This window comes from Egretta garzetta, unplaced genomic scaffold (assembly GCF_000687185.1).
Source record: "Egretta garzetta isolate BGI_Z169 unplaced genomic scaffold, ASM68718v1 scaffold135, whole genome shotgun sequence".
Classification (NCBI taxonomy): domain Eukaryota; kingdom Metazoa; phylum Chordata; class Aves; order Pelecaniformes; family Ardeidae; genus Egretta; species Egretta garzetta.
This window is the reverse complement of record NW_009259594.1, coordinates 1,847,104-1,871,577: the sequence shown is the minus strand read 5'-3', so window position 1 is coordinate 1,871,577 and position 24,474 is coordinate 1,847,104. Positions and strand designations below refer to the sequence as shown.

General features: G+C 38.8%; 1 protein-coding gene across 1 annotated transcript in view; it reads right to left on the bottom strand.

Moving 5' to 3' along the window:
• LCOR (ligand dependent nuclear receptor corepressor) overlaps positions 1-24,474 on the bottom strand; it is a 38,265-nt gene that overhangs the window by 9,281 nt on the left and 4,510 nt on the right. Inside the window, exons 3-6 of the mRNA XM_009638090.2 lie at positions 15,328-15,421; positions 13,702-13,767; positions 13,208-13,287; positions 3,443-3,575 (exon numbers count right to left, since the gene is read on the bottom strand). The gene's annotated coding sequence lies outside the window, so the exon portion shown is untranslated. The remainder of the gene's footprint in view (positions 1-3,442; positions 3,576-13,207; positions 13,288-13,701; positions 13,768-15,327; positions 15,422-24,474) is intronic.

Here is a 24,474-nt window from a genome sequence, read left to right as displayed (position 1 = left end):
TCTTCAAAAAAAATTGCCCAGGTTGAAAGGTAATCTATTGAGATTGAACTATTAGAAGCACTAGCAAAATCTTCTGTGGGACATTTCAACATTAGATTTGCCTTTTACCATCGTTTTTGACAAAAATGCATCAATCCAACAAACCAGCTTTAGAGTATCCGTAAAGGATGATTGATATGAAGGTTTGAGCATGTATTCACCCACAAACTAGAGAGCAGCAGTAGGCAGTTGTGTTTCTTGATGAAAAATCATATTGAGCTTTAAATACTTAATCAAGCTCAAATTCCTTCCTGTTAAGTACAGCTTTCTAAATTTAAGACCTTATACTGTCAACACATATATTCTTAACAGGGGTATAGTAGCTGTAAACTTCTGAGACATTTATGTAAATACTTAATCATTTTCTTGTAAAATCTACAGGATGTTTTATTGTTAGGACAAGACACTAGAGTTTTAAGAAATCACCAAGAGACGAGCCAAACAAATTTAGGTACATATATATATTGTTTTCTTCCCAAATAGTCCACAAGGACACAGGCCTGGAGAAGCATGGAGGCTTTTTTCTGCTATGGTGATGTTTTTTCCGTTTTCTAAGCTCTCTACTGTAACCTGCTGAAGGACACGTGAAAGGCTCTAGGAAAGCCCAGAGGGACACAAACCAACGGCATGACCACACTGATGCCAACTATTTGGCATGTGCTTGTGGTGTGTATAAGTGGGGCTTGCAAGAATGCAGATCTCTATGGTGCCTACGTTTTCTGAAGAAGAATCAGGCCTTTACTGTGCACCCATGTTCATATGCACAATTCAGTAATGGGTTGCAGCTGAATGCATTTCCAAATTCAGGGAGAAAAGACTATATATTCCTCCCGTCATGCATCTTTGTAATCTGCAACTTCAAAGAATCGGTACAGAGTGACTACCAAGAGCTTTCTAATGCTGCTCAAGATAACCTCTCAATTCAGGACACAAACTCAATTTTCAACCAGAAGGGTAGTTACCCAGCACTTTAAAGGCTTCTTGCTCAATATAAAGCCTGAATGCTAAGGATTAAATGTGAGTGCAAAATATTTGTTGGTGCCAAAGCAGCATCACTTGAAATCAACCAGATGTTTATTTTGACTCCCAAGTGTCAAGGTGTTTTGAAAAAAATACACCAAAATTAACTAAAGCAGAGATTCTCAGAGAAGAAAAATACAGGAAATATTTATCAGCTGTAAATAGTCTAAAACAGTACCTCTGAGCTTTAAAACCTTAATAGCTTTTGTGTATTTTATCTACACTGAAATCTCAGAAGGGCAGTATCAAACAAAAAAAGTATGATTTCATTAAATCGTCAAAGAAGGTTCTATCCTGCCACGAGGCAGAGGTAAGGGACAACTAGGTACCACCACCCTGCTTTTAGTGGGAAGTGTGAATACTTGACAGAAGCATTATCGAGTCAAGATTGCCATGGGCACAAAGCAGAGAGAAAGTACATAAGATTAATGGACAGCAAACCTGTTCAGAAAGTTTGCTGATCTTGCTAATTACCCATGCATGTTAAGTGCACGGGTGCACGTCCTTGACATGCAACAGGCATCCATTTGTAGTACACTTGCAATTTCTCTGATCTGCCTGGGCTACAAAATACCAGTCTCAAATGTTACTGGCAGTGAGAATGGAAGGAAAAAAAGAATTAATCTCACTGGCATGAAACCAGGAGAGCCCAGCATCTCTGAGCAATGTAGGGACATCAGAGTTCTGCCATTCTGTGTGTCCTCTTTGGTATGACAGTGCCTGGGGATCTTATGGCAGTGGCATGAGTTAGAATAACCTTTCAAACAATCTAAATACAGCCAAGCTTGACAACGATGCATTCAGAACTGACTTCCTGCCAGGCTTCTTCCCCTCCCTTATTACTCTTGCACCAAGCACAGCTTTGCCAGAGGAAGGAAAGCAAGAGCATATTAAAAAAAATTCTCAGAGATTCTTAGACATCTGAAGTGATTTCATGATCTTCATTCTGTATCTGACCACGGACAGAGTGTTAAACCCCTCATTAGCACACTGCAGTATTTGCCAATAGTTTTCCGACAATTGCAGAAGTATGTATTTCTAATAATACACGGACACAGGTCAGACATAAAAATTTAAGCTCAGTGCTGAAGTGATGAAGTCTTTAATAAACAATTTGGAAGTCATAGAACTGCTTTTGCTGCCCCTCCCCCAGCAGAAAAATAAAGTATATTTTCTCTAGATTTTTGTTTTCTTAAATCCCTTCTGGATTTAAAGAGAGATGGGATGTTTAAAAGCAAAAGGAAACATTAACCTTAAAAGGAAAAAACCCAAACCCACTGAAAAGGAAGACTTGGAATAAAAGCATTATCTGAACTATCAGTAGTAATGCAATACCTATCCTTCCTACCATCCTACACGCTCCTATACTTTATGCAATACATCATAATGTATACTTTGTATTTATTCATTTGAGTCATAAAAGAAAGGCTAAGATACTGTTATCTACTTAAAACACCTTTAAATATTTTGGTCACTGGGAGGAAGGGCTGAGGACTGGCTACAGCAATTTCTAATTTGTTAAACTGAAGCCTCGCATTGTCCCCCAGCAGACAGGTTGGAATTACTGATTTGGCAGATTTTCTCACACATGGGTTAGACTGATAAGTACAATGTACTTTCAGTCAGGATGCATTTGGAAGCAACCTCTGGATTCCCATTTCTCAGATTGGTAGAAAACGGTGAAATTAGTTTCGTGCCTTCCTAAGAGCACATTTAACTGACATAACTCTCCAGAAGAGACTGAGAGGATTTTCTAGCATTGAGGTACTGTTATTGTTCTCACCATATTTTACAGTACTGATTTTCCAATTCTTTTGCTGATCACGTTTTGAATTCACCACATATCCCCCTTAGCACTATTCCGACAATATTTCATACTGTGGATTACTGGGGATGGGGTGGGTAATCGCTACAGACCATAGTGAGAAGAATCCTGACCTTTAAGAAAAACTGCACTAGTACACATCCCATTAAATTAAAAATTTGAAAAAAATATATATAAAGAAATTACCCATCTACTACCATGACCGCCACTTTCCCCTTCTTCCAAACAGCCCACTCTCCTAAACACTGGTTTCAGGGGAGCAGTTCTGCTGGGCAAGAACTGAGCCATTCCTCCAGAAGTGCAAAACACCAGTGCTCTCATGGAAAGATTTGTTTTAGGGGTAAATATGATGTCCCAAGCCTCCACTGTTGTGTTGCTACGTTATTTGAGAGTCAGTTTTTACTCTTGATAAATATATATATATATACACACACAAAGAAGACAACTGAAAAATACTGAACATACAACGACAACTTGAACGTCAGATCTTTGATAACCGCATTGCATGCAAAAAGACCAGCAAGAGACACCATTTCCCCCCCCGCCATTAAAACCAACCTTTTCTGTAAAAGACTGCATTGAGGAACTCTTCCGCTTGCCTTTCAAAACGAATGATTTTTGCTTGCTCTTGTCTAAGCAGAGCTTCTTGTCCAGCTTCCGAGGCTGGCTCATCCAGACTGACTAAGTGTTCCTGCAAAGATATTTAATATTTGTAAGATCTTCCTGACTCCAAAATGAATAAAGTTCCTTAGGCATTAAATATTTTACTAAATTAAAAACTTTGTTAGGTACTCAGCACAGAGTTGAATCTATTGAAATCACAACTTCATTTTTGTCTGCTCCAGAACATTGTACCTTTGTTTTCTTGTTGTAAATGCAGAAGAAGCCTGTAAGACTTGATAACATTATGGGAAATAAGACCCCGCTATAAAGAAGATTTAGACATGTTACAACATTTGGCTGCAAATCTCATATCTAGCACTTGTTCTTTAGCTATTACTTTTCGTTCCAAGAAATAACTGTTGAAGGTTAAACAGAAAGTCCTCCTTACTCTACACAGCGTTCATGCAAACTGAGCAATAAATGACCAAGCATTAGCAACAAACAGGCCCTTTTGTGAAAACGCTCAGTAGTAGCTACTTTTAACTGAAATAAACTGAAGTTAGCTGCTTACAACACCTGCAATGAATTAAAATTCATTCTGTCTCTTACAACTGGAAGCACCTGAGTTATCTGAAGAATACTTCAAAGCAAGTGTTTTAACTAGGATAATTATTAACTATGAGATGCCAGGATAAATTAATAATTGTAAATACAACTTGAGAAACTAGAAGACAATGGTTACAAAAATATGGAATCTAAACCCTTGGATTCCCCCCAGACGCAAAGCCCTTTCCTCATTTCTTTCAGTTTAATGCCTTGCTCCTGCTTAGGAGAACAATTTCTTTCCTGGCCTTCTCTCTCCACTTTCATTTTAAGCTATATTAAAGTCTCTTTGGGTTTAGGGAGTGTTTTGTTTTGTTAACCTTTACAAGGTATCAGTTACCATAATGCCTAGGCTACATCTGGTTTTTTGGCCTCTACTGTACACAAAGTTGATTTCAGGTTCATATCCTCATCGGACTAGAAGGGGAGGCAAGAACTGGCATTTCATTTATAATTCACAATAAATGAAAAGAAGTCATTCTTAAGTTTGTGACGTCTCAAATTTAAGAGGTTTAATGAAGCAAGGTTACATAACCAGCCCATAGTAAATTAACACACACAGCAGTCACATGAACCATGCGCAAAGGGTAACAATATGAAACGCTGCGGCCTCTGGCCTGAACAACATGGGCTCTCACCTCAGATTTGTAATTCAGCTTCCAAGAGTTCTCTACCAGAAGAAAAGGGAGATGCTACCTCGGTAAGGGTATAGAGACAAAGCAGTATTTCATGCTAAATAAAAAGTTGAGGGGCATGCGATGACAGAGGTAGCAGGCGAGTAAAACACCACGCTTGCTCTGAAGGTAAGAGTCTGAAGATGTAAAGACCTCACAAAGCAACTGATATTTTTTTCCATACCAGATTGACTCCAGGCTTGCTCTCAAACCCGCTGGCTCTTGTAGGAAAGATTAGCGCTTTTGAGACAGTCTTAAAGAATACGTATTTGAACTGATGGGTTAACTACAAACAAAAGCATTCCCCTCTGTGCCAGGTACTCCTGTACCAGTAACCAGTAGTAGCGGTTCACTGGCATTTCACAAACACGGTGAAAATGCAGTTGTATTTTTCTGATATTTAAAATATGTGAAGTATCTGTACAGGATTTCACAAGAAAAATATTTGTGGAGAATAAACCCAATATTTTCATAAGAGTTACTCTTCAGATGAGACTCCATAGAACATACTTGCATACTCTTTTTGAGACTGTTTCTGTATCTGACAAAGTTTAATGCGGGATCTGTCCTTGTTATTGACAGCCGTTCCGAGTCAAGCTCTTTTAAGCATTATCAGGATATATATATCAGGATATCAATCTTTTAGGCATTAGCAGGATAACTGTAAACTCAGCTTATCAGTTTGTGTAAAAAGCAGACATTCGTGCTAATTAACCAACAACAGAAATAACCTTGTCATACAGAAGTGTTGGAACAACCACTGGAATATCTAAGCATTTACAGACAAACTGCTCAAAGTTTTCCTTTAAAAGGAATCTCTGCAAACTGATGTGCAGAGATTTGGCTAGATAAGATCCATTAGAGTTAGAGTTAATTAGCATCGCATCCCCTAGCTAAAGTCCCACAAGCCATTGCAAAAAAACCTTTCTTTTAGTTCAAAGGAAGGCATCAGAATTCAGAATTGAAGAAAACATTACCACATTACCCCTTCAATTACCTGATCTGATACTCTGCCCTTTGACAGACTGTAGCTCTGGAAGAAGCCCAAAATAAAAATAACCCTTGGCCAACACAATGCCTTTCAAATCTTCCTAGTACTTTCTGCAACTGAGACAATGCACAGTAAGTACCAGCCGAGCAGCCCGGTGGAAACCAAGTCCAGCGGCAGTATGCCTCACCATAAACAAGTGTACTTTACATTACTCATATAAAGGTTATATATAAAGAGTACAATTTAATGTACCTAGGCTAACTAAAACTGTACATTTTCTACACAGAGAAGGAATGAAGAAAAAGGGATAGGCCAGAAAAAAAAAGATTCTAAGTCGCTTACACTGGTGAATGGCTGAATAAAGGATCGTTTGATCTGCATTCAGAAGAGGGGAATAGCAAGGCAATGGCAGTGCTTAGTTCTTACCCCTCAAACTAAGGAGCATGCATCTCTTTGCATGTATGGTTTTTATCAATGTCCACACTAAGACATCAAAATGTAAAGAAATATAGGTATATAAAAGAGTCAGATACAACCTTGCGCATAGAAAAAAAAAATCTCCAACTATTTTGTGGCATCTCCAGTACATCAGTGACTACATGAGGCAAAATACACTGGAGAGATTTCGCCTTATTGCATTTTTTATTATCTTCTTATCATCAATTGTGTCACAATTATTTCAGCAATCTTCACAGGTGGTTCACCCCTAGAAGGAAATTTTAAGTTTCCACACTAAATATTTGATTGTGATTGCTATTCAAACTCAACTTCCAAAAGTAGGGGGTTCGGTTTGGGTTGGGGGGGAGTGGAGGGCGGTGGTGTTTGGTTGGTTTGGTGGTGGGTTTTTTTGGGTTTTAGTGGTTTTTTTTTTAAATTTTGTTTTTTACATTTTCCACCATTTCTTCTCAATAACCAGTACTTGGATCCACTATCTTCAGTCTTACCCTCTCACTCTACAGTCCCAAAACACATCAATGTTTTCAGTACCAAAATGCAGGTAGCAGGAAGAAGAAAAACTTACTAATATTTAGATAGCATTGCCATTGGTTACAAATACCCCAGAAGAAAACCCAACCAGTTACTTTTACATACTATTTATAACGCAGCATTCATTCTATTCTCTTTGTGCTTCTCTTCAGGTGGGAACCATGCCCCAGACCGTCCCTGGAATCCCATCAGTGAACCTGTAGTACTGCTACATTGAACAATAATGCTTCAGGAAGAGATACTTGGAGTGGTTTGCACATGCTCCCACAGGACTAAAGCTCTTTTTGTACATTAAGATATAGAGTATAATTAAGTCAAAGAGCCTTAGAAACACAGAGCTCAGGTTTGCAAAATGCAAGGTCAATGTGTGACCTTAAGAGACCACCTAATCCTGGACAGCCTGGCCTTGTCAGCACTAGTGCTGGATCCTCACTGAGACCCTCCGTGTAGGAAATGTCAGTACAGAGATTCTAAATGCTAAACTGCTGGCATGAAGAAAAAAGGTATGATGCAGGCTGGTTTTGTATAGACACAGCAACAGCAGCTCCATATTTAAGCCACAGGCCACACACAGACAGAGCGGGAAGTGCCCACAAGCTGGAATAGTCTGAGATAATTCCTATCCATCTTCATGGTGAAAACGGAGGGAGGCTTCCCACAGACCACCCATGGCTGACCGGCCAACTCATGAACCCTAGGGATACAATCCAGCTTCCCACCCCAAGGCAAGATCAGGAACAGTCAGTAAGAAAGAAATGTTTCAGCATCCCTAGGTTGTCTTCTCCAACGCTTCATTTTTCTTAAAAAGACTGTACAGTCTTTTTAACTCTTAGCCAGTGCAAAGGAGAATAATCTACCATATCCTGTAGACAAGCCTTAGGGACACCAGAGATTGTCTTCTTTCCTTCTCTTCCTTCTACCTTCAAGACCAAGTCATTCTCGTTGCTTTCATTTCCATACTATTCAGTTTGCTTAAGTTTCTCTTAAAACGCTACACGCAGCTGAGGCTTCACCAGCATTTAGGTAAGAGAAGAAATTTCCTCTCCAGGTATTAAGACAAATGCCTCTTTTGATATAGCCCCAAAAATAGTTTATTACTTTTACAGCGCTACCACTTTTCAGACATCTGTAACTTGTGACTTGACAAAACAAGTCTGTCTGTCCGGTTTCTCAAATTTATTGAGATCATTTTCAATTCTGAGTATGTCCTTTAAAGCATCTAGAACTGTTCTCAGCTTGGCATCCACTAAAAATTCAGATAGTCTAACTAGCTTTAAGACATCCATCCCTTACTGAACATACATACTATCGTACTAAGAAACAGTATTGTTTTCTTATTGACTGATGTCAGATTTATCAAATTCAAAACAAATTTAACTTGACTGGTCCATAGCTATTGAATATAATTTATTACCTATAGTAGGGAGAAAAAAAAAATCAGTGGAAATACAATATGCTTACATTCACTTTTATGCACAAGCAAAACTGTAACCCTGCATTACTACTAAACGCAGCTGGATATTATCAGCCTCTTCATGTTTTAGCCTCTATATCAAACTATTTTAAAACCACCCAACACAAAATCGGCACTCTAAATGCTTGAGTTCTTTAAAGTGATGAAATCCATTAAAAGTATGTTTTAGAGCATCTTCCAGCACACTTAGGATCTCTGTACACAGTTTAAAGACATTCTAAAACCATCAAAAGTCATAAGAGTTCTGCAACTTCAACCCATTTTCAGGTATTTCCTTTGCCATCTTCAATTATTCTACAAGTTAACGCTTTAAGTGATAGTGGTAGCTTCTCTTTGGAATTATTCAGACACTTACCACAGTTTACTTCTTACTGTTTATGTTCCTCCATAGTGAAAGGACACCAGATTCAGAGGCTGTTATTATGACTAATCACAATCAAGTAATGGTATGATATTGCCTTTTAGGTGTTTGTGTAAAGCAATTCCTTACGAACTTTTAAAAATATCCAAATCATATCACAGTAACTTTGAATTTTAAAATTATTCCTTCACATGCTTTACCCTACCACACTTCTTCACAATTGGAAGAATCGTCAGAGGTCCTTACACTGAAGCCAGGTATTTTACGATATTTTGAAGACCACACTCAACCTTCTGCTCTCAACAGCATGAAACTCCAAAATATGCTCCCAGAAGTCATTTTCTCTCTTGCTATTTTTGTAGCTTAAATACATCTACAAAATAGTTAATGTGCTTAGGAGTATTATCCTTGTTCTGCTCTCACCAACTAATGAGATTAGTCATGTGTCCCCCCCCTTTTTTTTTTTAATACATATGAATTGCTTTATGTAGCTTTAGACAATAGCATTTTCCAAATTAATATACTCAACTGAATCCTCTTTAAGGATTCTTTTCCCAATTTCCCCTCTTATTACTGGCGCTTTCTTCTGACCTTATCTATTTGCATCTTTAAAAACAAATAAAAAAATCTTGAACTAGGCTTGAGCTTCAACTATGAGCAAATGACAGTACAGACTACCTCATTTGATACAAACATTCTGCATGGAGCCACAGATTTCTTCTGTAATGACAGCTCTGTCAGTTTATTTAACAAGCTGCACTAAAAAATTAAGAATCATAGTTAAATAGAGGTAAGCCAAGAACACTTAGAGTTCAATTTGTCTGAATTGTTGGGTCTTCTTTTTTAGCAGGAAAAGCTTCAGAAAAAAAAAACCCACCACCAAAAACCACAACACCCAAAACCCCAACCACCTTGCAAGCTACACTATCTTAAGTCTTCCCTGTGAAGGATAAAGCCAAGGAATTGAGAACTGCTGCTAACTTTGCCCTTTTTGTCCTTCATGCCCATCAATTTACCCATGCATTTCTGTACACAGGCACCTGCGTGAATAACCTGGTAGCAGCTCCTTAGTTAACCAGTTATTCTCTCTGATCATACCATACTGAGACAATTGTGTATTCTGCATTATATGATGGAAGAAAAAAAATCCAGTTTCCAAAAGCTTTACATTATTGCACATAACCCTTTGGATTTGGGCAAAAAATGTCTGGGAAGATTTTAGTTCCCTATTTTGTCTGTAATTTGTGATCCCTGTCAAGTGAAGACACTTAAGTCCATTTCTCTTATCAAAAACTGTCTTGTATTTTGACTGCCAAAAAATCCATGCATTTTCTCAGTATTTGCAAGTAGAACTACTGCTACAAATAAATGAATCTTTTCAGAATACTTCAGCAGATGGTTCTCCATCCTTTGAAGAATGCATGTAATTGAATCTGATTGCTTGTAAAAGCAAGAACCAACATCACTGAAATGGGTGGGAGAGCAAGTGTAGATTTTTTTCCCCTTAAACAGCTCTGCCAAGAAACTAATCTTGGCCTCCAATTCTCATCCTGCAGTCCAGAACTCAATCCTCCTTAAGCACAACTACTGGTCTCCTAAGTTACAGGTAATTCTTAAGGGCAAATGAAATCCAGAAAAGAAACCCTGAAGATTTTTATTGGTTTTGAACTTGTCAGACCAGATACTTATGGGTGACTTAAGTGTGAGAACCAAGTACACTGATTAATTATTCCACTAATCCAAAAGGGGGTATTGGTAGAGATGTACTCATTAGGAGCCAGACACAGGCACACACTGTTGCAATATGTGGTTTGTGGCTACCTTCCTCCCAGCTACATCAATGACACACCTTTTAATTCTGTAACACACCAGTATACAAGCACAAACCCAAAACATCGCATCCTGCCCGGTTCTTTTTCTAAAAGGTATGAGGATGCACAGCAACAATAAAAAAGAAGCAGAACAGAAGATGTGGCACAGAAAGCACAACTGCCACCGCTTTCATGTACAGGAACAGACAAGTTCTAGCAGTTACAGAAGACTGAGCCTGCAATTCCCTAGAAAGAAGGGGAGTTAAAGATATCATTACAGATGTTGAATGGAAGAGATTTCAAATAAAATGATACAATTTCTAATTTAGTTCGGTCTATCAGCTGAAAGACTCTCCATCATTTGGCTAAACACCAAATGAAGTTACAAAATTTTTTGTAACAATTAAGTCTCTGATGTTTCAATCCAAATTATGATGTTGTTAAATTCATACTATTTGAAAGGTCCCATATTTAACTCTGTATTGCAAGCTAATGACATCAGCAACGGCCAGCAGTGCAGCAATTTGGCATACCCACAGGGGAAAGGAACCACTCCCACCCTCCCATCTCTCTCAGCTGACACAGAACAACTCATTAGGTCTAAAAGGAGCCATATTCTTCTGTCAAAAAGAAAACAAAGCAAAACAAAAAAAACTACCAAACAAAAAACCCCAAACCCAACAGAACTGATATAGATGGGGGGGTGGGGGTGGAAAACCACCCACAAAACCCAACCCAAACCCTAAAAAAAATCCTACACACTCCAAAGAAGCCCCATGCCAAGCACGAAGAGAATCACCAGGATTAACAGAGAAGTCACAGGTCTGATTTGAACGGACTGGTTCACCCTCCTTCCCCACTCCCCCAAACAGCCAGTGATCCCTGGCCATGCAGCAAACAAGCACGTGTACAAAGCTCTCGCTGCTGTCTCTGTTTATCAAGCAGCTGTAAGAAAAATGGTTTAAACGGGTATTTTTGGCCTCTGAAGTGTAAAGTGACAGAAATCGCTTGGGTTTTATTTATAAAAATTATTCTCCCCAAGCTCATAGTGGCTGCCTGACACTACCACAGCCTTTCTTAACTCACATTTCTCTCTAGCCTGCTCAGAACTTGCAACCTCCTTCCCCTTCACGTAGTGCCTTTGCCTAGCGATGCTGCACACCCCTGCTGCAGTCTGTGTCAATCTGTACACGATCCTAAAAGCTCCTTAGACCCCTGATGCCAAAACACCACAGAGCACACCAGATGTGACCACATCTGCATCTCTTTTCTAGTGCATTTAAAAGCCACCACAGAGTACAACGGGAAACCACGTGAGGAACCTTAGTGTAAATGATAACTACTGCTAGTGTAAGGAACACATTGCCAGTTTTTCAGTGATGCTCACAACCATGGGCTACACTTTACTGTGCGAAACTAGAAAGAAAAGCCTAGCATAGCAAAGTACACGAAAATATAAATAGTGATCATGTCTGCTTCTGACTAAAGTTTGTGTAGAAGCTTGAAAAAGGTGACCACGCCTAATCAGCACACTGTAGGGCGGACATTTGCGTTCTTAGTTTTTGTCTTCACCTAACAATCACCGATTTTCAGAAGCTGTACTTCCATTATTGTGGACCTATGAGGATGACTGAGATGTAAACAGTCTTTCTGAAGACCTACCCATACTCTGTTAGATTCTCCCAGACTACGACCAGCCTCTGACAGCACCACAAAAACAATTTCTGAATCAACTCAGTGGCTTAACTAGAACTGTGCTAGACACCGAATTGTGTCTTTTTACGAGATGACACAAGTCAAACAAGATAGAACTGCTTACAGCACAAGCATACATACAGCTTACCTGCTGTCAGTCTCAATGCAAGGAACTATTTTGCCTTACACCTGTTCTAAATGCAAGCATTCCTAACCCTCCTCCCCATGCCTTAACAAAAACTGTAATACAAAACCAAGCATAAACTGGCAACACCACAAGTATTGATGTAAACAAGGTATTTCCTTTATGAACAAGCCATGCAGTCATACATGTTACCTGCTGCAGAGGGAAGGGTGCTTTTGATTCATTTCTAAGTTGATAGACACCCACTCTGCGTGTTCTTTTACATTGTGCAGGAAGAAGCAGTAGTTAAGAGTTCCAACAAATGAAGTTTTGCCAAGACAGATGAGCCTTCCTTCCTATGCTATAGAACAATCATTATTTTCAACACAAGGGCTGAGCAACAGTCACATAAAGCACAGTAGCTTTTGTTTCGTATATAGCTATAATCTCGTTAAGAAAACAAACTGCAAGTTTATTATGCTGGCAAAGCTGACTTGTCCGTGTTTAGGCTCTGACTTAGTTATAAACAAGCACAATACAAAATCTACCGTACATATGAGCCCTTTAATAAGACAGAACAAGACTCTAGGTTGTTAAAATGGACCACATTTCCATACTGAAGATAAGACCAGCATCTGACTGTAGTAAACATGCACAAGCCAAAGCCTGGCTCCCTTGGGAAGGGTTACATGATCCCGACAAGATCTCTTACACAGAGCTAAAAAAAACCCCCAAACAAACAAAAAACACCAAATAGAAAGAACCACGACACAGGGGAAAAAAAAAAAAACCATCTGCATCATATACTACAAAGAAAGTTGCAGAGAAGCAGCAAGACTCTTCATTAATGTGTATTATTTTAATTCAGAAAGCCTTTTTCTGAAGGAGGGGAAAGGGGTAGGAGGTTGCAGATTTTCTATGTTCAGTTAACTAGGAGCAGAAAACTCCCTCCCTTTGTCCCTCCCCTACAACTACTAGCTTCACACATCTGCATTGTTACCTTCACTTTTTCTCTTCTCAGGCAGCAGAAAAGACAATTTTCATCAAAAGACCAATCAGAAACACCTTCAGGCTCACAGTCTGTAAATCAGAGGAATAGCAAATTACTTCATATTCATAAACCGCGACACAACTGGAGCCAAAAGAGAAATGCCAAATTAAATACCTGTTTCACAACATTCTTGCCTGCATTCTGAGGATGCAGGCTTCGTTTCGGCCATTTTTCTAAATCCCCAGATTACCAAACTGTATACATTTTATCTATGCACAACAAATCTGTTTTTCCGAGCCCTGCCAAATACACTCCCAGCTACATAAAGATGAACGCACACTCATTAGTAATTTTAGCCAATATGAAACTAACTGTGAGCACTGCCTGGGGGAGGGGGGAAAAAGCACAAATCACCACGGTAACACACATTTTCTAGAGGCAGAGCTGGGGCTGCTTCTGTCATTAGAAATGCAGAACAAGATACAAAAATAGAGATTGAATACCTTTAAACAAACTGAGATCTTTTAATAATCCAGGTCCAAACAGGCCTTCTAGAATACTTTCAAACCCTAAAAGCAAATAAAAGAATTGTTAGCTTTCTAGATTAAGTACGTCACTACAAGAATATTCACAATAGCAGTTCTATATTTATCTGTTCCAAGAACAGAGCTCAACGTGTTTTCTCTAAGTATTACAAGATGCATGGGTCAATTGTGATGACTGAACTACCAACAAATCATAGCACAATCTAGAGTCCACCGACTCCTGTACTTTTGTAAATAGCTAGGTTAAAAAAAAAAAAAAAAGGAGAGAACATTACAACATTGAAATAAACCACTTTGAAAAGAAAAAAGGAAGTTGTAGGTTCTACAAAATAACCAGGCAATTTCTGTACAAAAGAAAAAAAAAAACAAAAAGTCTCTTGCTTAAGCCTCCAAACTAAAATAAGGGACATTTTCCCAATTAAAAAAATACGTTCTTCCATCTGAGCAGCATTCAGTTACTTTTCTGAATTTCAGCAAGCGTTAGAATCAGTGTTTCCTGAAGAGTTACAGGTTTGAAGAGAGAAAAGTCAAAGGAAAGGGATTCAGCAGTGCCATGCCACTAAGGAACCAAATTCCAATCACAGATCCACATCCAAGATACACAGTCTGATTTACTTCAATGCCATGATTTATGCCTCACTTAAATCTAACCAATTTTAGTTTATTCCAGAAGAGGAAAAACCTTTACCGAAATTACTGCCATTATTTGGAAATGTTAAATCAATATTACACTAAACCCCTGCTGGCAGTAAAATCTACAGAGCTATTAACTACCCAATACTGTGAGAAACCAGGTTAGCAGAGTGAATATGAAAAGTACAAAGACTACTCTAAGGAGGACAGACAAATTCCACCTACTTATAAAAATGTATTCCCAATGTCACCATAAAACTCAAGGCTACAACATACTGTATTCCCCCCCCCCCATTAATACTTTTGCTTTGTAGGTTTAGTAACAGTTTGCATATAGCTAGGGGCAGCTTCTCCTACTTGCCTGAATCTTTGAGAGGTGGAAGAAGAAATGAAAAAAAAAAATTTAAGACACAAAAATATGGTTTTAAATTTAGAGAAACTTGCATGGGTGAATCGGGGACAGATAAACCACCTGAAGTAGCTGTTTTAAGAAACCAGTCAAAATCTAATTGATCACATGCTATGAGGGAAAACAGTTACCACATTGTGAAAGAGCAATAATTGTAAAATCACTCTTTATACAGATCTAATGTCAAAGTTATCTTTTGGACAGCAGCCTTCAAAAAGGAAAGGACAAGTAGTGTTACACCCATCTGGGTGTCAGCAAGAGTGCCAGTGCACCAACGTCTTCAGGTATCAGGTGCAGGACCCTACAGAATTTGCAGTCTGCAACATGACTTAGATGGCCAAAGGATTGCCAGGGTACAATACCATCCTTCATCTAACACTGTCAGGGTCTGACACTAAAAAAATCTAACCTCAGAAAGGGAAAATAATTTTTAAAAAAAAAAAGTGAAAGAGTAACGATGAAATAACATTCAAGAATAAAGAGAAATAGGGGAGAGATCAGAAAACAAGGTGGAAGAGGAAAAACATCCCATTGAACAGCACCTTGTCAGGCAGAGAAGTAGCACTGCCTCCAAAAAAAGCCAATTCAGGCTTCAGGAAGTGGCAGGAACAGTGGGAAAGGGCCGACCAACCTGACCTAGAAGAAAAATAGGAGAATCAGGGTATTGACCCACAGGTTCATAACGCTGACTCTTTCATGGGTAGTGACCCCTCAGCATTTGTATCCAAAATGAAACCTTCAGGAAAGCAGCTAACCAACCTCATTCTTTATCTTTTTGTTTAAAAAAATTGTATTTATATATATAAATAAAAATCAGAAGAGCTCAGAAATTTTACTCAAACTCACCACTCTTAAAATAGCAACTGCCAATGACTCATGCCCCACAGTTTGCCATGCATGCAATTGCACACTGAAGTCCCTGCCAAGTTTTACAGCTTGGATATTGTACAATCATAGTTTGCTAGCCCACTGTTCTCAGTGATGCTAATGCCACTCGCTTTTTATTAATATTAAATATTGGATTTAGCAGTTGCATAGCAACAGCAGAACATCTTATGTGCAATGCTTGACATTAAAAAAGGCAAATAAGGGAAGTATGAATGTATTCAAAAAATTATACTAAAGACAGGCAGAACTGCCATGAAGCTGAGCCCTATTCCCCCCCAAACGCAGAGTGCAATGCAGTAAAGACAGTATAAACCCTGCGATGTAGTATTCAGTCATTCGGGACTCCAAAAGAGCAACTGTGTACAGTTAATCATGCATAATACATTGAAAACAAAATCTTGAAAAAGGAGCTGCCTACTTTTTATAGTATTTTTTTCTCTCCATTGTCACTGCTCTTAGAAGCTTGAAAAGAACATTTCTTTTCCCACCGATTGTCCTTTTCCATTTGGCAGATGATATTTTCCTGCATTTCAAATGGAACAGAAATTAACATGGCTGCCTCTGCTAAACTCCGGTTTCTATATTTTCATCATCTATATTTCAGTGTCTGACAGTTCACAGCAGCTGAAGAGCAGGGCCAGTGGAAAAGTTTCAGGAATAACAGAATTAGAAGAGAGGAAAAGGGATGAAGATCCCAATATTTTAGAGCTTACTTTTAGATATGTTCCTCACAATTAAAGAAGCCATACATTTAACCCTCATAATGTTACTGGTGACCTACACAAGGAAAAACATCTTTCGGGTGTTAGTGTAAGGATTAAAAAAAAAAAAAAAAAAAAAAAAAGTCTTAATTTTTTTCAAAAAATACAACATTTACAAAGCGTGAAAAAATCTTCTTGATCTCAGAAGGCTCTCCAGCAAGTGAATTAAAAAAAAAAAAAAAAAGAAGAATATCCCAGAAAGAACAAAGAAAACCCTTAGCACTTAAGCACGGGTGGAATAACTTTTTAAATGCAGAGGTTGTTACATACTTATTACTATTTCACAACCGTTAGCTCTAAAAGTAAAGCAATATTTAAGAAACATTATTCTCTAAAATGTGCTCTGGCAAAATCAGAATATGGATGCGCCAATGTTAAGAGTAACAAGCACGGAAATTAAAACTAAAAAAAAAGAAGGAAAAAGTTTACCATGCAGTTTTCAGCATGGTCAAATTTCACTGGTTTTGTCTCTGCACCCAAACAGTTTTATTTTCAGCTTTTCTGGCATTTTCATCCTCCCTTCTGTAGCCAAATATTTTAAGTCATAAGTTTAAACTGTAATTACAGTTTGCGGGTTAACAGTTTAAAACAACATTTTAACACAACTGTTTAATTTCAGGCTTTGCCAAAAAAAAAAAAAAAAAAAAAAAAATTACAGTTAGATCCTCACAAAATCTCTTTCCTTAAAACTGAGAGCACTTGTAATGATTAAGTAGCTACCAGGCTCCTTGAGATAAGTTGATAGTCCAGGAGAGGACTTTACTGGCCCATCTCTAGCCACGTGCACTAGCCAAAGACACGTTCTCCCCTTTAAAAAGCAGGGATGCAAGATCTTCACAAGGAGGTAAGGATGCGTTTCTGGACTGCCACTGACAGAGCCTAGCATTTCAAACAATGCTTTTTCCCCCTGCGACAGCACAGCTCAAATGTTCTCTTTAATACTCAGTATTAATTCAGCCCTACGCATGTATCCAGTCAAAGCAGTAAGGCTTGTACCGCTAACTAGAAGTCAAATAATTTTGAGGGTAGTAAAGAAAAGAAAGGCTACAATCTGTCTTTTTGTTAAAGGACTCCAAAAAAACCAAAACAAACCACCAAACACCCCCAAAAAACCCAACATAGCAAGGGCCCTGAAGGGGCAAAATAAAAAAACCCACCACATACATAGGTATCAACTCTTCAGCCCTAATCTGAGAGTATCAATTTAATCTGTGAATATCAACTTGTAAACTAGATCTCAACAGACTAAGTACTAGCCAGGGCAGTAGTTAAGTTTAGTAGATAGTGTAAACCAATTGCAACAGAAAATAAGACAACTGATTCAGCAGCATTTATTTATAATAAAACATCAGCCTGAATACACAGCAATTTGCACTTTAAAAGGGCAGCTTCAAAGAGCCAGAAATTGAGTCAAATCAATTAAGACAATAGTTGTCTACAGCTTTTGTTTAAATTTCTTAACTATTTAAGAACTTTTTACTAGAAACCCTCAAAACAGTACATGGGGAAAAAAAAACAAACCCAAAACCCCAAACCACACTGCGAGTAAGAATGAAAGCACAAAGAGGAGAGAAGAGGTTGGAAGAGGGCAGGGGGATTCAGAGCAGAGAACATAAGTCAAAATTCAGAGATGTTACAAAGGTCAGAGCAAAGAGAGGCACACAGCTTTAAAGCAAGAAAAGAATAAAACCAAAAAGGCAGTATATATATGTGTTACCCCCCCAAAAAAATTCTAGAAGGATATGCTAGTGTATAAACAAACATTCAATAGAATGGCATATGATTATTCAGCAAAATCTATCAAGGTGATGTTATATAAACATTTGTAAGTTAACAGTCCTAAGTGCTATGGAGGTGTTTGCTTTTGGGCTTTTTTTTTTTTTTTTTTTTTTTTTAGTTACTCAAAGAATGTTTGCAGCAGTGTTTAATTCCAGAAAGTCTTGGAATACTGAGAAAGCTCCAATGGGTTGATAATACAGGGGAGAGGTGGGGTGGGAAGTATCAACCCTTTGAAATGTCAAAACATTACACAGATAAATACTGGGGTCTCAGCTTGGTAAATGTTTTTGAAAACAAGGAACAGCTCAGAGTACTACTGAAGAATTAACAGCAAAAATAAATAGTGTCAATCAACATGGGCTTACAAAAACTATCTTATTTAATTTGACTTTTATGAAATTAAGAATTTGATATAATATTTTTAGATTTATGTAGCATTTTTGGGCTGGCACAACACATTTTGACTAAAACCAGCCAGAAAAAAAACATACCAAAAAAACCCCCAAACCAAACCCAACAATTGGCCAAATACATTTAAGACAGATTAAAAATCAATTAAGTGACAGCTCTTGAAATGCTGGTGTCAACGGGAAACCACTACTAGTGAGGTCCATCAGGTATTGGTTCTTGGCCCCGCGCCATCTAACATTTTAGTGGGTGACTTGGAAGAAAGCAGTCACTAAATTTGCAGGAGATACAAAGACAGGAATAACAGCAAATAACAAAAGGCCCAGGTCAGAGAGGCTGCTTACCAAAGCAAATGCAGTTAAACACTACTTTGAAAGGGGGGCGGAGGGGAACGGAGAAAGCCACAAAACACACATCTAGGAACAGGAAAAACAGCTTCTCAAAGACATACCCAGATCCAGCAGCTGAAATTGGAAGCTGATCAAACTCAGCCAGACATAAGACACTCTTAATTTTACAAGAGTCCAACTGAAGAAACAAGACATGCGCTCCAGGACCAGACCAATGCTTTCCCTAGCCTAGGACTCTGGAGGTGTTATTTAGGGAAGCGTGGGCTGGCCACTAAGATCTATTCCCCTTGTACTCTCCCCCAACACTTACATTCATCATGTTAGGAGTCTCATTAACTAGTAGGAAGCAAGAGCCACCACCATCACATCAGGTTTTTATTGGATTTCTCATGCCTAGATTTTCTGGTCAAGATTGGATATATTTATCCACAGCTATGGGATTTGAAGCAGGAATTAATTCAGAAAAATCCTACAGTCTATGTGTAACATGGGAATTCTGTCTCTTTCAGGACAAAAATCTATTAAACTTGAATGTTTCAGTCACAGGCATCTTAATAGAAAAGCAAGACCAAGCAACAAGGGAGGGGGAAAAATGTCACAGGACAGTTATTAATATACACCAAGTCTCAGGACATGCATGTAATTATAAGTTGCGAATAGTCTTTTATTCATGCAACAAAATAAAAGAACGTCCCATCCACCTATGAGGACAGATCTCGTTATCTGAATGGAGCCTAATTACGTACTCCAACTACAAGCGAAAACAACCTCGTCTCAGCTTCCTGAGGAACAAAGAAAGAAAAAGCTGTGCATCTTTAGTAATTTTTCAAAGTTCATGCTTCTACACTTTTGTTAATGAAACTGCACTGTTCAGGGGCTTACGGCAGACATCCCTGCTCTGGAGACAATAGATGCTTTAGTAAATCCAAGGACTTTCCGAGGACCTCAAATGTCAGTAACCTGGTTCTGCAAGAGCAACACAGATACATGCATACAGAAGAAAAGAACTAAGGATGTTAAGACAGGTACTGGTTAAAAGAAAAACAAGAGTAACCAAACCTATATAGCAATATCTAGCTCTTCCATAGCTTTTTTCACTAGAACACCTTGTGTTCCCAAGACAAAACATGCAGTATCACTTGCTGAGGTCCCTAAACAGGCCCTTGGAGCTCAAGAGAAAAAGAATCTTTTGGCCTTAGACTAATGCTTTATTCACTGTAGAACAGCATCTCCAGTAGAGAAGTTTCATTTGAAGCAATCAAGAAGCCAACAAGGCACGTTTTTTTATCAGACAGCCATTTCACTGGTACAGTAACTTACCACAGCAATAAGCTGAGAAATCAAAAAAGGGACAAAAAACTACCATGGCAGCAGACAAGTACTGTTGATAGAAGTGCTTCTGACCATCCATCCTGCAAGGCTTCATTAAAATTCCACTAGTGGTCTGTAATTTTAATAAAGACGAAGCTGCAGCAGACCATCCTCACTCTTCTCTCCATGCACCCCTCTCAACCAAGCAATTCCCTTTCCTCCGAAAATCAAGTCTAAGCACATTTTCTCTGATGGAATATCAAACTAGCAGCAAGGCATTTAAAAGTTAATGAGCTAAGTATGACAGAAAAACAGCTGCATATCTGAACTGCAGCGCTGCAATGCACTTGCCTTCACAACAGAAAAGAGCCCTGCCAAATCCCCTAAAAGAGGGTAGATCTCTCCCCTCTACAGAGGAGAACAGAGGGGCAAAGAGAGCAAGTTATCAGGCTGTTTTGCAGTGCGAGAAATGGGAACAGGTCTCCCCACTCTGTACTGGCAGATTATCTCACTGACTACAACTGAAAAGTCATCCCCTAAAAAAACCCAGAAGGGACAAGTTCTAAAGCTTGTTGCCAGAGTACAGATTATAGCAAGGAAAAAGGCGTAATATGGACCATCTCCTGCCCCCCTCCCACGAGGAGTATTTTTGTCCATGTGATCTGATATAGAGAATTACACGAAGACATTCAACCTTCTTATCTCTAATCAAAAGCTTCAGCAGCAGAATTCGAGAAAAGCCAAGGACTCCCTGCAATGGCTGTCTCAACATCACCTCAAGATACAGCAATTGCTCTGGCAGGCTGAGCCGTAATCTTTATGTGGATTTGCAGGGGTGGGAAGATCCTCCCATTTGTAGATACTGCATCACTAATCTGGCTAGTTGTTCAAGTCAGGGGTTGGGGGGCTTTTGTTTTACATTTTAACTCAGGATCAGGAGGTTTATTGTACAACCATCTGGTTTTCTTCACAGCCAGTCGCCATCAATGCAGGGCCTGACTGGAATCTGCTCATGTAAATACTTGCATTTTATTACTTTAGAAAATAAACCAGGAAACATAGACATCATGAAAATGACAAAGAATGACAGCAGAAGAGCTTCAATAACTACCAACTTCCTACGTATCCTTAAAAAGATAGTTTTTACCTAATGGTAGAATAAGATCAAAATTAAAAACAAAAAAGTAAACAAACAAAAAGAACCCAACAAAACCCAAACACACAAACTTTAATACTAAAAATTGAAGTGGGAGTTGGTTTTCAATATCTCAATTCAAAGACAGTGTTCTTATTTGTTTAATCTCCAGGTCTGGAGTTCCAGCAGGCAACCAGGGACAACTTTCACTGAGAAGAAACTATACCAACTAGCTAGAAAGTTTATAAACAGATTAAGAGCCAAATAGCCGAAGAATGAGAGTGTTCAATAGCACAAAACATCACAGACCAAAAGTTTTTATATAGAGACCTAAACATTGCTCAAACTCGAGCCAATTTTTCCATATGCAAGTGATGCAAGTGTTGCATTATTTATTGCAGCAAAATAAAAACCTTTAAACTTTTTTCCTGTTGGAGACAACCTGTTAATGCTTCACTGCCAAGCAAAGTTAAGATGACATTCATTAACTACCAGCCTTTATCCCCATACCCCATGCTCCCCCAGCAGAAGCATCAGAACAGCCTTGCAGTAGACAGAATTGATCTGCCTGGAAAATGCCTCTTACAGAAGAGACAGGATTTCCAGCAAGGTCAATTCACTGCTCCACTTTATTTCATGGCCATAGTAATGCTCATACCACAAACCAACCAGAGTCAGGTGAGCTGTCAGGAGCAACTTGCCACAAGTAGGTATAGCAGAGGCCCAAGTAAGCTTAAACCATGGAGGAACCCCCCCTGCCCCCCAAAAGCTGTACATGTAGAAGCACAGGATACCAATGATTTCCACTCCATCCTCAAGAGATAGGTATTGGCACCGCGCAGAAGCCTGTTGGATGTGCGGGTTAAACTGGCCGAGATATTAGCTGTATTTCATCCTCCAAAGCAGCCTATTTGAAGAGGGTTGCCTTCCCCTAGCAACTCAGTCCTGCCCTACATCATTCTCTACCTGCAACACACAGCCACCTACTAAAACCAGACTAGCTGAAACAATTCAGCTAAAAAACAGCCCAGAAAGAGTAGGCACAAGCTGCTGAATCCATTTAAATAAGGACTGCCAGCAGAAACAGCATCTACCAAACCACAGCTTTGATCTAGCAAACCCCTGGGGTGTGACTCAGTTTCACCTCCTTTATCACAGGAGGTCAGTTATATCATCAGTCATTACTGAACTAACTCCATACGTTATTCTCTTCTTTTTGGATCTTAAGTTATAAATACCCCTTTGGCCATCTCTACAGATTTTGAAATCCATACAGGAATCTGCAAAGGGGAATGAAAATGTGATTCTACATAGGAAACTAAATATAGTTATATCACCCATCACTGAAATCTGATAATCTTCAAGAAATAGCATAGACCTGTGAAAATTTATTAAACATTTCTTAGTTGAGGTGTGAATATGCTAAGCTTACCTATAAGGTATAAACTGCCAAGAGCCTTTTTACTCTGTTATTTGTGATTGTAAAAGCCCGTCTGATGTTAAATAAACCTCCATCATAAGCCACTATATAATTGCCCCAATGAAGAGAATGCCTTCCGACTCCAGCTTAGCTAACAGCATCCTGAAAAATCTTATGTAAAGACACACCACTTTATTAATTCAAGTGATTATTTCACTAGAACACCAGTGAGTATATCTAAATTCCAATTAAGAAGCTAACAGAAGAAAAGAAGAACCTAGATCATGGCAAGAAAGCTGAAGTCATGACTACAGTGAATATGAAGCACACCTGATGTTTTGCGAAGGCTTCCCAGAAACTCCGGAAAAGTATCCTTAGCCTTTTCAGACAACTGCTCAGTTCTGTCTCAACAGAAAGGATGATCTAAGTGAAATCAGTGGGTGACACAGGCAGCTACACAAAAATGAAAGCAGGGCAGGGGGCAAAAGTTACCCACCTTAAATAAAAAACCCCAAAACAAAGATCAGCACACACCAAGAAGTATCTTAACACTGAAGGACATGAGCACAGAATTCATACTAGCTACAGGGCAGATTATAGTGATTAATTGTCATCACTGAAGTCACATTTGAAAGTATACCTCAAATGAGGCGTTTGTGAGTCTACAACACAAGGTGCAAAGGAAGCATAGCTAAGCCTAACCCCCCCCCAGCTTTAGGGTGGTTTGCACAACAATAGTATCAAGAGCACAGTGGTACAAAGTAAGCACATGATAACTCCTGCATACAGCACAGAAGATACAGCTCTATTACTATTGTTACTCTTGTGCCAACAGAACTAAATGCTAGCAGAAATATTCTTACCTACCCTTCATTCACACCTCGGGTTATGCCCACACACTAAAGAAGCTGCAAAGCCCTGGTACTCCTCTGGAAACAGAGCAGCGTAACCACAGCTGCTGACAACTTCGTAACAAAAGATTATAGCAACAAAACAATTTGGTGCTGAAATAAGTTGTTGGAACTGAAATTGCCAGATCTGATGGAGCATTACTCAGTGTAGACTAGGAGCAGTGAACCTTCTTTAAAAAAAAAAAAACCAAAAAAAAAACCAACAAAAAAAAACCCAAAAAAAACAAACAACAACAAAAAAAAACCCAACCCAAACCTACACACAGATGCAAGAAGCTTGCAGTAAACAGCTATATGATAGCCTGACCTTTGGGGTTCAGTGGAAATTTTCCCAAAGAGCAAGTGACTGATAAATCTCTCTCTCACTTCTGACGTCATGTAATGTTTGCCATCATTTCACGTAGCAATTCTTTGAATCTCACTAACCTTTTTGCTTCAAACACACATCAACAATTCCATAAGCTATGCCTGCAGATGTGCTTCACAGAAGTGGCCAGTTTCTTTAGGGTATTTTGTGTCCAACTACAACTGGGGTTACACTGAGCTTTTCTTTTTTCTTCTTGACAGCAACATGGGACAGAAGAAAGGGTGCTTAACATCAGGCATTTCTATTCACACTCCTCCCTCTTCACTGGCAATACGAATAACTGTACAGGTGCATACAGAAGACAGTGAAAAAATAATTGTGTGCAGAAAAGCTCACATTATTTCTAGACAGGAACAATT